An 11,026-nucleotide genomic window follows, 5' to 3' on the forward strand; every position below is an offset into this window, starting at 1 on the left:
TGTAATCACAAATACTGAATGATACATGAAGTTGTGAGATGAGTCCTTGTTCAGAAGAAGCCAGATGTGGTGGCACAGACCTGCAATCCCAGTGACTCAGGAGGCTGAGGCAAGAGGATTGCGAGCTCAAAGCCAGGCTCAGCAACTTGCCGAGGGTCTAAGCAACTTAGCGAAACCCTAAGCAACTAACCCTGTCTCTAAATAAAATATAAAAAAGGGCTGGGATATGGCTCAGTGGTTAAGCGCCCCTGAGTTCAATCCCCAGTACGAAAAAATAGTAATAATAAAAATGTAAACACAGGAGCAGAATTCTTTAAGTACTTACCATTGTATTTCCAGTTGGGGGCATAAAATAAGCACTCAGTAAATATTTACAGCATGGACTAATAAATCAACCATTATATACTTAGTTTATTTCTATTTCTATTTTATTCAGAGCTTTTGTGAAGAATCGTCACGGAAGTAAATTTTTCCACATCTCTTCAATACTTTATTCTGAGAGTTTGTTGATGATACATTTTGATGAATTGATTTCCCGATTAAAACAAACTTGCATATTGATAAATTAAACAGAATGTGTCAGAGACAATGAAATGTGCACTAGAAGTTGTATTTCTACTTCTATAGAACTGAATTGTCACTGGAAAGGGACACGGACCTTGTGTCGGGGGTGAATGGATTAATAACCGCACATGCAGTGATCACTCCATGCAGGTTGGCCGGTGTTATCATGAGAACTGAAGTTCGTTCCCTGACAGTCATACTGAGAACACCTCTTCAGCCTGGTCAGGGTTGCTGAATCTGGCTCCGTCTCCTCTCAAGGATTGTTCCCAGCACTGGCAAAAGAAGTAAGAAAGGTCATTATTGCAAACTTGAACTAATCCACCTCAGCCTCTTCCCCATAGCAAACTAGTAGCTGGGTTGTTGCCTCAGGTTTCACTAAAACCAAGTTCTAATCACTTTCTGAACTTTAGTTTTTCTTCCTGTATCCAAATGGAAGTGGCATATGCTTACCATGTACAAGTTAGGAGAATGTTGAATTCCTAACATATGACATTTGGGGGAGTCTCAGAGTCCCCGAGAGTGAACTTTTCTCAAATAAGATTGGATAGAGGGTACAGTATGATAATTTGATTCCTGTAAATGTTGAGTAATGATCCAGTCAGGAATTGGCATATTCATTATCTTGAACGTTTATCATTTCTTTGCGTTGGGAACATTCGAAATTCTTTGGTCTAGCTTTTGAAATGTATAATACATTATTGTTACTATGTCACCTACTGGGGTTAGAGCACTAGGACCTATTCCTTCTATCCAACTGACTTTTTTTGTGGGGGGAGAGGGTACCCGGGGATGGAACTCAGGGGAACGTGATCACTGAGCCACATCCCCAGCCCTGCTTTGTATTTTATTTAGAGACAGGGTCTCCCTGAGTTGCTTAGTGCCTCGCTTTTTTTGCTGAGGCTGGCTTTGAACTCAAGATCCTCCTGTCTCAGCCTCCTGAGCTGCTGGGATACAGGCATGCACCACCTCACCTGCCCCAACTGGCTTTTTTCTAACTCAGTGACCAACCTCCTTTTATCCTCTGCCCTCACCCTTGCCCATCTCTGGTCACCACTTTTCTACTCTCTACTTCTATGAGGTCAAATTATTTAGCGTCTACATGTGAGTGAGAACATGCAGTATTTGTCTTTCTGTGCCTGACTTATTTCTCCTAACATAATGACCTCCAGGCTCATTCATGTCACAGATGACAGGATATCATTCTTTTTATGACTTAATAATATGTCATTGTGGACATATGCTGCATTTTCTTCATCCATTTGTCCCTGATGGGCACCTTGGTTGATTCCTTATCTTGGCTAGTATGAATAAACAATCCCCATGCAAATAAACATGGGCATGCAAACATCCCTTCAAGGTGCTGACTTTGTTCTTTTGGATATATACCCAAAAGAGGGATCACTAGATCATATGGTAACACTATTTTTAATTTTTTGAGGAACCTCCATCCTGTTTTCCATAATGACTGCAGTAATTTACATTCCCACCGACACTACATGAGAACTTTCTCCATACCTTCCCCAGCCTCTGATATTTTTGTCCTTTGGATAAAGTCATTCTAATAGGTGTGAGACGATCTCTATCTCATTTGGGTTTTGGTTTGCATTTCCCTGATGATTAGTGATTACTTGATGCCAATCGTTCATCTTTGTCTATTTTTTATTTGCCCATTTTTTTGAATCAGGTTATTAGCTTTTGCAGGTGGATTGATTTCCTTATATATTCTGGATATTAATACCTTCTTGGATGAGTAGTTTGCAAATTTTTTCTCCCATCCTGTTGATTATCTCTTCACTCTGTTGATCATTTCCTTCATTGTACAGAAACTTTTCAGCTTGGTATTTTTCCATTTGTCTATATTTCTTTTCATTGCCTGTGCATTTGAAATCATAACCAAAAAATCTTCTCTCAGACCAATGTCCTGAAGTCTTTTCCCTGTTTTCTTATAGGAGTTTCAAAGTATTGGCTCTTACAGTTTAGTCTTTGATATAATTTCAGGGTTTTTGTTCTCCTTAATATGGTAATATTGATATCCATTAATTTGGATATCAATATCCACTTTCCTAGCAGCTTGTTGAAGAGACTCTCCTTCCTCCAGTACATGTCCTTGATGCCTTTGTTGAAAATCACTCCATAAAGACAAGAATTTATTTCTGAGTCTTTTCTCTTCCACTGGTCTATATGTCTGGTTTTATGCCAGTATGATGCCCTTTGAGTTGTTGTAGCTTTGTAGTATGTTTTGAAGTCAGATAGTATAATGAACGTCTCCAGCTTTGTTTTTGCTGGTTGGTTTGGTTTGGTTTTCTGTTTAGGATTGCTTTGGCTACTTTCAGGTCTTTTGTGCTTCCATATGAATTTTCTATTTCTGTGAAGAATGTCATTGACATTTTGATAGTGATTGATTTGATTGCTGATGTCACCCTGCATTTATACATTTATATAGGGAATTAGTAAAAAGGAAAACAGGAGTGGGAAAAACACTTTTGCAAAACTAAAAACTTTACTTAACAGGGAAAAATGGTCACATTACTGGTAGTATACAATAATCAATAGAAAGTTCTCCCAGCCTATAAGATGTCCTTGCCTTCAAGTTTAAGAGAAAATTTGATAAAATAGACTTAATGCCTTAACCACTAGGAATTGTTGCCTTAGGGGCTAGGGATATGGCTTAGTCAGTAGAGTGCTTGCCTTGCAATCATAAGGTCCTGGGTTCCATCCCCAGCACTGCGGGGGGAGAAAAAAAGCTAGGAATTGCCTCCAGATGATTTTGCTAATGATAATGAGATGAAAACAAGCCATTTTGATGTGGGACAGCTTGTTACCAGTATTTGATGGACATGAAACCAAGTGCCAAGAAACCAGTGAATGAGTTGAAACTGTTCTCATTCATTCTGAGAACAGAGTAAAGATAAAAAGGAGTCAATATCTCAGTGGTGTACACAGATGCCCCTTGACTTGTGATGAGGTTATACCCTGATAAGCCCATTATACATTGAAAATATCATAGATCAGAAATGCATTTAATGCACCTAACCTTCTGAAAATGGTAGCTTAGCCCAGTCAACCTGAAACATGCTCAGAACACTTACATTAACCTACACTGGGAAAAATCATCTAACACAAAACCCATTCCATAATGTATGTTGAATGTCTCATGTAATTTATTGAATACAGCACATGGTGGGATACAATAACTATTTTTTACCTTCATGGCATTGTGGCTGACTGAAAATTGAAGCTCACCGTTTCTGCCCAGCAGCACAAGAGTGTCATGCTGCATAAAAATATCTTGCCCAGGAAAACATCAAACTTCAAAATTCAAAATTCAGTTTAATTTTCCATTGAGTGTGTGTTGCTTTTGCACTATAATAAATTTGAGAAATTATAATTTGAACAATTGTAAGTCAGGGACCAGTGTGCGTGTGTGTGTGTGTGTGTGTGTGTGTGTGTGTGTATGTCTGACTTCCAAGAATCCTGCTTAGTCTGAGGTTATTAGCCAAGGAGCAAATCAAATAATAAACTCTTTTCACTTTTTCCTGGGTAAATCTATCCATAGAAATATTTCCCCTGCCAAGCACAGTGGTGTTTGCCTATAATCTCAGCAGCTCAGGAGGCTGAGGCAGGAGACGGAGGCAGGAGGCAGCAACTTAGAGAGACCCTAAGTAACTTAGCGAGACCGTGCCTCAAAATAAAAAATAAAAAGGACTGGGGATGTGACTCAGTGGTTACATGCCCCTGGGTTCAATCCCTAATACCAAAAAAAAAAAAAAAAGTGTCTTAAACTTTACACTGGAGAACTGCATAATGGGTTTTCTATTCTGTTATTTATTCGGTTATTCAGTTGCACAACCAGTGTATTCCAGATAAATATAGACAGAAAGTTCTGTGTGAATTTCTGTGTCTTTATTTTGTTCTCTTTTGGCCCCATGCTTATTCTGTTTTTGGCCCCCTGTCTCGTTTTAGAGGGTTTCTTCCAGTTTTGGGATGAACTCACTCTACTGATAAGTACTGACAGTAGGTAACTAGTATTTTACCCACTTATTAGTTGAAAGCTGAAAACTGGCCACACCTTTTACTAGTGTGATCTCATCTGCAGACTTTTCTTCCTTATGGAGCCCTTTTGAAATGCTAGGTCAGAGAAAAATCTAACAATATGATTTCTTTTTTAAGTCCTGCAGTGACACCCTTGGGACAATGTAGATCTGCTGGGAGAAATGGGGTCCCAGTATGGGAGCCTCGGTCATTGCTGCACTTCATGTCCTCATCTCACTTTTGCTTGTCTGTCTGAGAAAATGAGGTTGCAGAGTCAGATCCCATGGTTTTCTTCACAGTTTTCTAGAAAATTTTTCCTTAAGGGTTTGATGTGTAGCAGGTAATCATTCCCTAGAATTACCTCTGTGAAGTCTTTACATGCCCCTAGTTTGTTCTCTATGGTTAGATCTAGTATAGTTGATTTCTATCTGTCAAAAATACTGGAAATGAAGAGACTTAGTGAGGTTTAATTAGATCAGTAGCTCTCAGCATTCTCTGCACCATTCAGACCATAACTTCTCTGTGAATCCCCACATTAATAGTGATCAAGTTACCAAAAGGTGATATACTGTGATAAACACTGCACATGTATCATCTCCCACAATCTCCACAACTGCCCCATGAAGGAAGAAGAGTTCTATTCCTCCCATTTTGCAGATCAGGATACCAAGGATTCAAATGGTTAATTACCTTAAAAGCATACGTCTACTGAGTGACTGAGACAAGGTTTGAATTTAAGTCAGTCTGAGTTCAGACAAGTGTTTTTTGCCATCCAGATATGGCCTCAAACCCCCATGATTTGAAAATTAGTCTTCCTGGCGGGCCAAGATGGCGGACTAGAGGGCGGCTGCATTTCACGCTGCTCCAGGACGCAAGATTCAAAAGAGGAGATAGTGAGAGACTTGGGACCAACTCAAAGCTGCCGGGTGAGTCTCTCCTGTTGGGGAGGCGTCCCGGATGGGGCGGTAGCCCCGGAACGCGGGGAATTTGTGAAGTGGAGTTGCTCGGCGAGACGCCCCTCCCCCCGCTGGAGCGGTAAACACGGACAACTGGGATCATCGTAGAGGAGGCGGCTCAGCACAGCGCTTGGACTCGAGCAGCCGCTGGGGCTCCGGGTGGCTGCCTGGGGAGGAGCTGCGTGGCAAGCTGTTTGGACCCAGAGTGACCGCTTCCGAACACCGGGGGGTTGCCCGGAGGAGGAGGAGAGGCCCGGCGGGTCGCTTGGGTCTAGGAGTGACTGCATCAGAGCCAGGGGCGGTTGCCAGAGGAGGAGCTGCGTGGTGAGCTGTTTGAACTCAGAGTGGGCGCTCCTGAGCGCCGGGGGACTGCCCGGAGGAAGAGGAGGAGCGCGGCGGGACACTTGGTCTGGGAGTGACTGCATCAGAACCACAGGCGGTTGCCAGAAGAGGAGCTGCGTGGTAAACTGTTTGAACCCAGAGCGAGCGCTCCTGAGTGCCGGGAGGTTGCCCGGAGGAGGAGGAGGAGCGCGGCGTGTTGCTTGACCTGGGAGTGGCTGCATCAGAGCTGCGGGCGGTTGCCAAAGGAGGAGCTGCGTGACGAGCTGTTTGAACTCGGAGCAGCTGCTCCAGAACACTGGTGGCCTGCCTGGAGGAGGAGAGCGGTGGGACGCTTAGCCTGGGAGTGACTGCATCAGAACCACAGGCGGTTGCCAGAGGAGGAGGCGAGTGGTGAGCTGATTGGACTAAAAGCAACCGCTCCTGAACACCGGTGGCCTGCCTGGAGGAGGAGCGTGGTGAGTCACCTGGTCTCGGAGCCACCGTTCCTGAACACCTGGGGGGCTACCCCAAGGAGGAGGAGGAGAAACAGGGCCGGTCACTTGGACTTGGAGTGACTGCCTAGGGCTACGGGTGGTTGGCGGGAGGAGGAGACCCGAAGTGAGTTTTTTGGATTCCTAGTGACTGCGTCGGAAACCGGGCGGCTGTCCGGAGGAGGAGGTGTGTGGCGGGTCTCTGGGTCTCGGAGCTATTGTACGGGGCTCCAGGTGGTGGCTCAGGGGAGGGGCTGCATAGCCAGGCGATTGGTGCAGAGCAGGGTCCCAGGAGCTAGGTGGCTTCTTGCTGGAAGAGCCACACAGAGACACGCCTAGGGGCGGAGCAAAGTTTCCAGGGCTGCGGGCAGATTCTCTGGGAGAGGCAGCCTAAGGAGACTCGCCTGCGAAGGGTGAGGCTCCCAGGCCCAGGACGTAGGTCCGGGCCCCTGGGATCGTTGCAGAAGAAGACAGCCCAGCCCAGGAGGTAGTTGTAGATTGAGGGGAACCTCTAGGAGGGCAACTGACTAGCGAGACGTCCCCACCGAGTGACTCTTCCCGGCCGGGGGAGGTTTTCCCACAGGGACGGTAAAGCCAGAGACATAGGCACAAACAGGCCTTGCCTCAGCCCACAGTCTACTTCCCCATTGGATGACCATTGGTCAACAAGTGGAGGCACCTCCGCCCACTAGCAGGGAATATACGCCACCTGAGGGTTACCACACCTAGAGAGGCAGCTTCTTCGTGGAGCTCTGCATTATCAACCTCCTCCAAGACTTCAGGCTACTGAAGGATAAGAGGGGATATACTAGCAATCTTCAGGGACATTATAAGTTGATAGAGGAAATCTGCAATATCTTAATGACCCACTGATCCCTGAACAATATGAGAAAACAAGGGAAGAAAATGCCCCAAACAAATCTAGATGTTACATCAATAAAATCCAACGACAGCATGGCAGAAGAAATGACAGAAAGGGAGTTCAGAATGTACATAATTAAAATGATTAGGGAAGCAAACGATGAGATGAAAGAGCAAATGCAGGCATTGAACGATCGCACCAATCGACAGTTAACAGAGCAAATTCAGGAAGCAAAAGATCATTTCAATAAAGAGTTAGAGATATTGAAAAAAAACCAAACAGAAATCCTTGAAATGAAGGAAACAATAAACCAAATTAAGAACTCCATAGAAAGCATAACCAATAGGATAGAACAGCTGGAAGACAGAACTTCAGATATTGAAGACAAAATATTTAACCTCAAAAACAAAGTTGAACAAACAGAGAAGATGGTGAGAAATCATGAACAGAATCTCCAAGAACTATGGGATATCATGAAAAGGCCAATTTGAGAATTATTGGGATTGAGGAAGGCTTAGAGAAACAAACCAAAGGAATGAACAATCTATTTGAAGAAATAATATCAGAAAATTTCCCAAATCTGAAGAATGAAATGGAAAATCAAGTCCAAGAGGCTTATAGGACTCCAAATACACAAAATTACAACAGACCCACACCAAGGCACATTATAATGAAAATACCTAACATACAAAATAAAGACAGAATTTTAAAGGCTGTGAGAGAAAAGAACCAAATTACATTCAGGGGGAAGCCAATACGGATATCAGCAGATTTTTCAATCCAGACCCTAAAAGCTAGAAGGGCCTGGAACAACATTTTTCAAGCTCTGAAAGAAAATGGATGCCAACCAAGAATCTTATACCCAGCAAAACTTACCTTCAAAATTGATGATGAAATAAGATCATTCCACGATAAACAAAAGCTAAAAGAATTTACAAAAAGAAAGCCAGCATTACAGAACATTCTCAGCAAAATATTTCATGAGGAAGAGATAAAAAACAAAGAAGCAAATCAGCAAAGGGAGGAATTACCCTAAAGGAACTGTCAAATAAAGGAGGAACCAAGATGTGTCAAAAATTTTAAATATGAACCAAATGACTGGGAATACAAATCATATCTCAATAATAACCCTGAATGTTAATGGCCTGAATTCATCAATCAAAAGACATAGACTGGCAGATTGGATTAAAAAGAAAGATCCAACAATATGTTGCCTGCAAGAGACTCACCTCATAGAAAGAGATACCCATAGACTAAAGGTGAAAGGATGGGGAAAAACATACCATGCACATGGGCTCAGCAAAAAAGCTGGAGTATCCATCCTCATTTCAGATAATGTGGACTTCAAGCCAATGTTAGTTAGAAGGGATAAAGAAGGACATTTCATACTGCTTAAGGGAAGCATAAATCAGCAAGATATAACAATCATAAACATCTATGCCCCAAACAGTGGCTCATCCATGTATGTTAAACAAATCCGTCTCAAATTTAGAAACCAAATAGACCATAACACAATAATACTAGGTGATTTTAACACGCCTCTTTCACCACTGGACAGATCTTCCAAACAAAAATTGAACAAAGAAACCATAGATCTCAATAACACAATCAATAATTTAGACTTAACAGACATTTATAGAATATACCATCCAACCAAGAGCGAATACACTTTCTTCTCAGCAGCACATGGATCCTTCTCTAAAATAGACCATATATTATGCCACAAAGCTAATGTCAGCAAATACAAGAAGATAGAGACACTACCTTGTATTCTATCAGATCATAATGGATTGAAGTTACAAATTAATGAAAGAGTAAAAAACAGAAACTACTCCAACACCTGGAGATTAAACAATATGCTACTATATGATGAATGGATAACAGAAGATATTAGGAAGGAAATTAAAAAATTCTTAGAGGTAAACGAGAACAAAGAAACAACATATCAAAATCTCTGGGACACTATGAAAGCGGTACTTAGAGGAAGATTTATTTCATGGAGTGCATTTAATAAAAGAAGTAAAACTCAAAAAATAAATGACCTAACACTACAGCTCAAAGCCCTAGAAAAAGAAGAACAGAATAACACCAAAAGTAGTAGAAGACAGGAAATAGTTAAACTGAGAGCTGAAATCAACGAAATTGAAACGAAAGAAACAATACAAAAAATTGACAAAATAAATAGTTGGTTCTTCGAAAAAATAAACAAAATTGATAAACCTTTAGCCACACTAACAAAGAGAAGACGAGAGAAAACCCAAATCACTAAAATTCGGAATGAACAAGGAAATATCACAACAGACACGACCGAAATACAAAACATAATTAGAAACTATTTTGAAAACCTATACTCCAACAAAATAGAAAATTTCGAAGAGATCAACAGGTTTCTAGAGACATATGAATTGCCTAAACTGAACGAGGAGGACATACACAATTTAAATAGACCAATTTCAAGTAATGAAATAGAAGAAGTCATCAAAAGCCTACCAACAAAGAAAAGTCCAGGACCAGATGGGTTCTCAGCCGAGTTCTACAAAACTTTTAAAGAAGAACTCATTCCAATACTTCTCAAAGTATTCCAGAAAATAGAAGAGGAGGGAACTCTCCCAAACTCATTCTATGAAGCCAATATTACCCTGATTCCTAAACCAGACAGAGACACATCGAGGAAAGAAAATTTCAGACCAATATCCTTAATGAACATCGACGCAAAAATTCTAAACAAAATTTTAGCAAATCGCATACAAAATCATATTAAAAAGATAGTGCACCATGATCAAGTGGGTTTCATCCCAGGGATGCAAGGTTGGTTCAACATCAGAAAATCAATAAATGTCATTCACCATATCAATAGACTTAAAGTCAAGAATCACATGATTATTTCGATAGATGCAGAAAAAGCATTTGATAAAATACAGCACCCCTTCATGCTCAAAACACTAGAAAAAATAGGGATAGTGGGAACATTCCTTAACATTGTAAAGGCCATCTACGCTAAACCCATTGCTAATATCATTCTAAATGGTGAAAAACTGAAAGCATTCCCTCTAAAAACTGGAACAAGGCAGGGATGCCCTCTTTCACCACTTCTATTCAATATCATCCTTGAAACTCTAGCCAGAGCAATTAGACAGACCAAAGAAATTAAAGGGATACGAATAGGAAAAGAAGAACTCAAACTATCCCTATTTGCTGATGATATGATGGTATACTTAGAGGAACCAGGAAATTCCACCAGAAAACTTTTAGATCTCATAAGTGATTTCAGTAAAGTAGCGGGATATAAGATCAATGCACATAAATCGAAGGCATTTTTATATATAAGCGATGAATCTTCAGAAAGAGAAATTAGGAAAACTACCCCATTCACAATAGCTTCGAAAAAAATAAAGTATTTGGGAATCAATCTCACAAAAGAGGTGAAAGACCTCTACAATGAGAACTACAGAACACTAAAGAAAGAAATTCAAGAAAACCTTAGAAGATGGAAAGATCTCCCATGTTCTTGGATAGGAAGAATTAATATTGTCAAAATGGCCATACTACCAAAAGTGCTATACAGATTCAATGCAATTCCAATTAAAATCCCAATGATGTACCTTACAGAAATAGAGCAAGCAATTATGAAATTCATCTGGAAGAATAAAAAACCCAGAACAGCTAAAGCAATCCTTGGCAGAAAGAGTGAAGCAGGGGGTATCGCAATACCAGATCTTCAACTCTACTACAAAGCAATAGTAACAAAAACGGCATGGTATTGGTACCAAAATAGAAAGGTGGATCAATGGTACAGAATA

This window comes from Sciurus carolinensis, chromosome 11, assembly GCF_902686445.1.
Source record: "Sciurus carolinensis chromosome 11, mSciCar1.2, whole genome shotgun sequence".
Classification (NCBI taxonomy): domain Eukaryota; kingdom Metazoa; phylum Chordata; class Mammalia; order Rodentia; family Sciuridae; genus Sciurus; species Sciurus carolinensis.